The sequence below is a fragment of the Apis dorsata genome, unplaced genomic scaffold (genome assembly GCF_000469605.1).
Source record: "Apis dorsata unplaced genomic scaffold, Apis dorsata 1.3 scaffold_220, whole genome shotgun sequence".
Taxonomy (NCBI): Eukaryota; Metazoa; Arthropoda; class Insecta; order Hymenoptera; family Apidae; genus Apis; species Apis dorsata.
In genome coordinates, this window is record NW_006263502.1 from 196781 (window position 1) to 203094 (window position 6314).

The 6314-nt window shown below is 33.7% G+C and overlaps 1 protein-coding gene and 1 long non-coding RNA gene across 2 annotated transcripts in view; both read left to right on the forward strand.

Annotated features, from left to right (window-relative positions):
* Positions 1-2008, forward strand: part of LOC116185575 — a 2312-nt gene extending 304 nt beyond the window's left edge. The window contains exon 2 of the long non-coding RNA XR_004150426.1: positions 3-2008. This is a non-coding gene — a long non-coding RNA (uncharacterized LOC116185575). The remainder of the gene's footprint in view (positions 1-2) is intronic.
* Positions 1-6314, forward strand: part of LOC102673647 — an 80927-nt gene that overhangs the window by 4193 nt on the left and 70420 nt on the right. The window lies entirely within an intron of this gene.

Genomic DNA, 6314 nt, shown 5'->3' on the forward strand with positions numbered 1-6314 from the left:
AGTCGCGATACTTATAAACGCATCGAGCTCGGTAATCGACGTTTTTAACCGTTTCGGTCGGTTGGACGAGGTTTCTGTAATTTTCATTCACGGTTCACGGTAAATACGAATGCAAATGCGCAAGCGAATCGACCATTGGGAGGAGGGGAGGAAGGGAGGAAGAGGAGGAGGAGGAGGAGGAAGGTGAACGGATGATTGAAATCGCGTGTAATGAATATTTCAGCGGGCCGAATTTTTTAATATATTTCAACTCGGTTATTCCCAGTGTTTTGAGGAAACGTGGTGTAAACGGGGTGAAATTTCAATATTCGAAACAACGTTTATTACACGCGGTGAAAAAAAAAAAAAGAAAAAGGAAAAAGGAAAAAAAAGAAAAAAAGAAACGAGCAACGATGGGATTTTTATTGAAATTATAAATGAAAGTTAAAGTAAGAATTCGAGGAATTTGATGGCTACGAGATTTATGACGAGAAATATAAAGTGGTTTATCGTTTCAAGATTAAATATTTATTTATTCCAAGTGAAAAATGCAAAGTCTAGAATTGATAACGTGAATTTAATAAAGAGAAAAAAAAATAGATATTTATTTGATCTAAAAATCGAAAGATCTAAAGTAAATTATATCGAATATAATGAGATTTATTAAACGTTAAATAAATATTTATAACTTTTGCGTTTGATTCATAAGGAAAATGTTAGTATTTATTCTTGTAGTAGTTATTCTCGAGAAAATAAAATATATAGTTTGAATTTGAATTAAGCTTCGAAGCTTTTCTCTTTGCAATCTTTGCATTTCCTTATCTTATATTTTCAAGGTTAAATATTTTGTCTTACCTCTCGTAGAGTACCTCGAAAGAATCAAATATTTATTTAAGAGCTTTTATTTTGATTCTAAACTTCCAAGGCTGTTTATTCGAGCTATGAATAAAAAAAAAAATGAGGATTTCGATTTGACTCTAATTTCTTGAGATCAAATATTTATTTAAGAACCGTGAAAAAATATAGCTTTCACCTTGAATTTTCCAGGGTCAAACAATTTTCAGCTTTTATCTTCTTCCATTTCTTCATCTTTCGTTCAAATTTCCGATGTTTAATATTCATATATTTGATTAAATATAAATCTTTCTCTTTTATTTTTCTCTCTTATTATTTATTGCGACGACTTATGAATAATATACATATCCATATTTCCGCGTTTCGAAACACATACACGTTTCATCATCTGTCGTAATTGTTTACACTTTGTTTCCTATCATTTCCAGGAATATCCGTTTATCTTAACTATCATTTCCACCAAACCAGTTATCAATTGTTCGAATCAACGTGACACGTGTACACTCACACGTACACTTTTTTCATTCTATATTTTCATTAATATTTGCACGTTAGATTCATATCCCTTCGTTTATTATTATTTATTTTACATTCAATATTATTTCGTAATTATCTTTATACATTGTTATCCGAAATTCCAAAAATTCCTATAACTCCCATGAAATATTAATTTTAACGCAATAAATTATACGATATATATTCATTTTCGTTCAATTTCACGAATACCATAGTAATCATCACTTTCATCAATCTTGCGAAGAGAGGAAAACAAGAGTTAATAATTCGGTAACTTTACACTCGAATCAAATTTAAATTAAACGCAACTTCTAGCGTTCGTTCGACAAAGCGAATTCGAAAACAAGGATTAATGACCTAGAAATGCAAAACTACCCTCCCCCTTCTCGATATCGTCACGGATCATCAAAGTAAAATGCACTTCGATGCTCGAACGTTTCGCAATTATACGCGAATCGTTCGTGGCAAATTGGAGATCGTGTATCCATTGTGACCGAATATCAGAAACGTTGCAATATCGAGTCATGGAGGAGGAGAACAAAGGGCGTGTTGCGAATAAATTTGGAAAACGTGTCGCGATGTAAAAAAAGAAAAAAAAAACGGATAAAGGTAAAAAAGAGAAGAAGAGAGGAGGGGGGATGGAAAAAGGGAGGAAAAAGAAAAAAATGGGGAAACAACGAACGATGGAAATGAAGGTAACGTGTATACGAACGTTGAAACGAAAGAGCAAAATCAATTTGCAGGGGGCTTAATGTAGGAGAGGGGGGAGGGGGGCTGTGAAGTTGACAAACAAGTTTCAAAACTCGTTATTGAACTCATTAGTAGCTTAATTAAGGAAGAAAATCCATCGTGGTTTTTTCTCTCCCCCCTTTTCATTTATAATTAAAAACAGGAAGGAAAGAACGATATCCCATGTTTTATTTTATTTATAGAGAGAGTGGAAATCGTGGGGTTTAATATTGTAATTGGAAATATAAAAATATGTGATTAATATTTTTATATTTGATATTAATATACAGGAGATAAATATTTAAGATAAAATATATGTCTGCAAGCTCTTTCAAGTTTGTATAGACAATTAAAATCACTACAATTTATTTGACTTTAATAATGACGATCAATTTATTCAATCTTCGTCCATCATGTATTTGTTCGAGCCAATATTTGCAAAAGTCAACTCCTCTTATATCATATTTTTCATATGACTTGGTTTTTTAAAATTTATTCTTACAAATATGACTAATAATGTATAAAAAATAATATCTAGAGGAAAAATCTATCTTAAAGTTTTTCTAACATTGAGGAATAATAATTGCTTAAAATAATGCGATTCCAATTAAAAAAATAGAGATGGACGAATTTTTCATCTTTTCAATATTATTAATTCCCTTGCTTTACTTAATTCGTTTAATTTGCTTTATCAAATTGCTTTATCATTGAAGAATTTAAAATCTTTATATCTCAATATTACATAAAAATTAAAAAAAAAAATAATTGATATTTAATGGATTAATTTAAAGACAAGGAAAAAGTCAATGCGTATATAAAAGCTAATATAAAATTAATAATTCGTCACGTATTAGAAAGATATCTTTTATACGTATCGAAGCAAAAATCACTTTCTGGACGGAAAACTGTTGCACCGCTTGATTTTATTCGTTTATAGTCTGCCCTTTCGAGGGGAAATCGCGAGAAATTTTTGTTTGAAAATGTAGAATTGTAGAATCTTGTGGAGCAAAGCTAGGATTCATGGCCGTTTCCGCCATTTCTCTTTTCTATCGGTTGAAATGTGAACTGCTTAGCTGGCGTTCCACCCCCAGGAAAAGGAAGAGATTAAGCGGCGCTGGGTCGGAAGTGCGAGGATTCTGATTTCCTATTGAAATTCGTTGCTCGGATCTATTTCGATAAAACATATGTACTCTCGTGCGTAATAAAACAGCTCGAATATTTGCACATCATTCTATTTATTACAGCATTTAAGTACTGATTGGTTATATCAGAAATTTTCAGTGTATCGGTTGTGACAAATATTAAGATCATCAACGTATTTTGTGTTTTTATTAACAAGATTATATTGTCTACGAATATATTGGTATTTTTTTATTCAAATTCCTCTTCCTTTCAAAATACAAGCCCGTCGATCGCGAGAAATAATTGTTTTCAAAAATCATCTAAATTAGATCAAATTATATCGTATTTTTTTGAAAATATAAATTTAAATAAGAATTTTATATTATGAAAATGCAAGGTAGAACGTTTCTATTGAATTAATGAAAAATGTTTAAATTTAACCGAATTATGAATATGTTAATACCTGTGTTATTACCTCTTAATTTTAAGAAAAATAAATCAAATACGTAATACCCTTAAATCCCAACAGAATCGCATCCTCTAAATTAGAATACTTATTCATCATCCAATATGAGCTCGATGTAACTCGAATAAGGTGTAATTAACCAAGGCAATGAATATATATAGTGAAACATTTAATTATAAAAATCTAAATTCCCTAATTTCTCTTGTAATTCCCCATTCTATTATCATAAAAATGTATCAACGATTGTTTTCATTTGTTTGAGATACTCTTGATAAAAAATTAAGCTCGATTCTAATCAAATCCGACAGTTCAATCGATTTCTCGAAAGTAAATAAAGCCACGTGATCAAAATCTAAAAATAGAGAAGAGATGATTCACTTGATATAACTTCGAAAATTAAAATTCATAAGTATGACCATGATACTTCGTTCCCTTAAAGTTTTGATCTTTGCACTTTTAAAGTTTCTGAGACGAATCACGGTTAGTTTTGCCCCGCAAACGTTTGAGGTACTCGTCGTTAGTCACCTTCAATGCAAATCTGGTGAATGTAAATCAGGCAATATATCAAGTAGATAGGTGACCAGATTGATTTATCGGTCTACTGTTATTGAGCTCCCTAAGGAGAGGAAGTAATGACGTCTTCTTAGACAAGACATCGCAATTTCTCTTACACGCTTCCTTCGACATACAAATTTGGCTATATCGTCAAATTTAACGATTTTTGCCTCGTGGAATCTTAAAAATTTCAAAATTTCGAAAAGTCGCTCGAAAAGATTCGAGATTCCAAAAAGAAATTCAATTTATCCAAAACCCTTATTATCTACCTGAAATTAAAAATCTAAACTTTTTCGAATTCAATTAATTCAATTAATCTTCCAATTTCATCTTCGAGCGAAGAAATCCGAAATTTCGAAATATTCCAACTCTCTCTGAGAGGAAAAACAGGAAAAACAACCCCACCTCTTCCGTAATTACCGTATCCGCACAAATGGCGGGTAACGCGCGAACGATCGGCAAGGAAACGATCTTGCCACGGCAAGAGGGAATCGATGCCTCCTTAGTAGATAAGTCGAGAGCCGGTTGGAATAAATCAGGGAGAGGCATTTGCTCGTAAACATTTCTCGTGGAAGGGGGGAACCGCGAAACGTTTTCACCGAGGAGGTTGCTAGAGGGAGGTTGTGTGCACGGCGGAAAAGGGAGTCGATGGGTGGAGGGAGGGAAAGGCGACGGTGAGAAACGTGAAAGAAGGTGCGCCGAATAAGGACGAATGGGCGGTTGTGCACACGTAAAGTAAGCCTGGAGATTATGCAAACGGCAGCCAATTCGATTGAAGTGCACCGCAAACAACCGCAGTTTTAACCCATTCGGCTAAACGCGGCCATAGGGTTGCCACCCATTAGAATATATCCAGCGTAGGAACAGCGTAGGGGGTGTTTCATTAAGTTTGCATTATCGGCTCCAACCTGTGATTCATGGATTACCTTCTTTGAGCATCGTCACCGGCCGCTCGTTTTAATTCGCGCGTAATCCCTCGTGCATACTCGTCGATCGAATATAACGAGTGTTTGATAAGCTTTTAAGTCGTTTCTCTTTGTTGATTTTCGGGGGTTGGACGGTTGATTGTTGGTGTATTGATTAAGAAACGTTCGAGTGTTGAAAGCGTTAAGTAATTAGGATCGCTGAGCGATGGAAATAGTTAGCGCGAGTAAACTAAGTTGAAGAGAGTTGTATCAGTGGTGGGTAATATTACAGCAGCGGAAAATCGAGAAATGGGATGCTTGGTAACGAACGAATGTATAATATTATACAGCAACGAAACTTGAAGAATCAAATAATACATTTCTCAGTAACCAAACGAAATCTAATTTTATCCATCCGGATAGTATGGATTCTCGATCATGAGTGATCGTGCTTCGTAACGAGTACGGGATAATTTTTCACGTCCGAATGTACCGCAAGAAAAATTACCGCGGATCCTCTCGGAAATCGATCAGAGTAAGCTGACCGGCGGATTCGCGACAGAACGCGATCAATCACCTCGAATCCGCAAGGTAAATGAGCTTTTTTCTCCTTCTTTTCTCCTCGATGATCATGCAAGAAAATAAAAGCCGAATGATAAGCATACGATCGTTTAAATTCATCGTTAAATTTGCGCCATCCACTTTTGATTTTTTTTGTTTTTCATTTTGCGAAGAATTATTTTGTAGTTTTCATTTTGTAGATCATCTTTTACTTATGGTCCTCGATATTTAAGAAATGATATATTCGATTCGTATTTTTATCGTTTTAATTAATTCTTGCTGCAATTTTGTAAAGTATGAGAAAAAAAATAATGAGCTTTTAATTTATACATCTGAAAAACGAATAAAATTAATTCATTCCTTTCTTTTTTTCTCTCTCTCATAAATATCCCCCCTTATAAATATAATTACGCGGAGAATAAAACATCCTATTTATCGCTAAATCAATTTTCCACTCGAGTGGAAGCGTCAAACGCATCACTCTCCATTGTCTTCCCACTCTTAATATATTTTTCACGACATTTGTTCGCAACGTTTGATCCAGAAATGTAGAGAAACGTTTCACGAAGAAGAAGTGGTACTCACTTTCGCACAATAGAGTTAGCTAAAAAAAAAAAAAAAAAAAA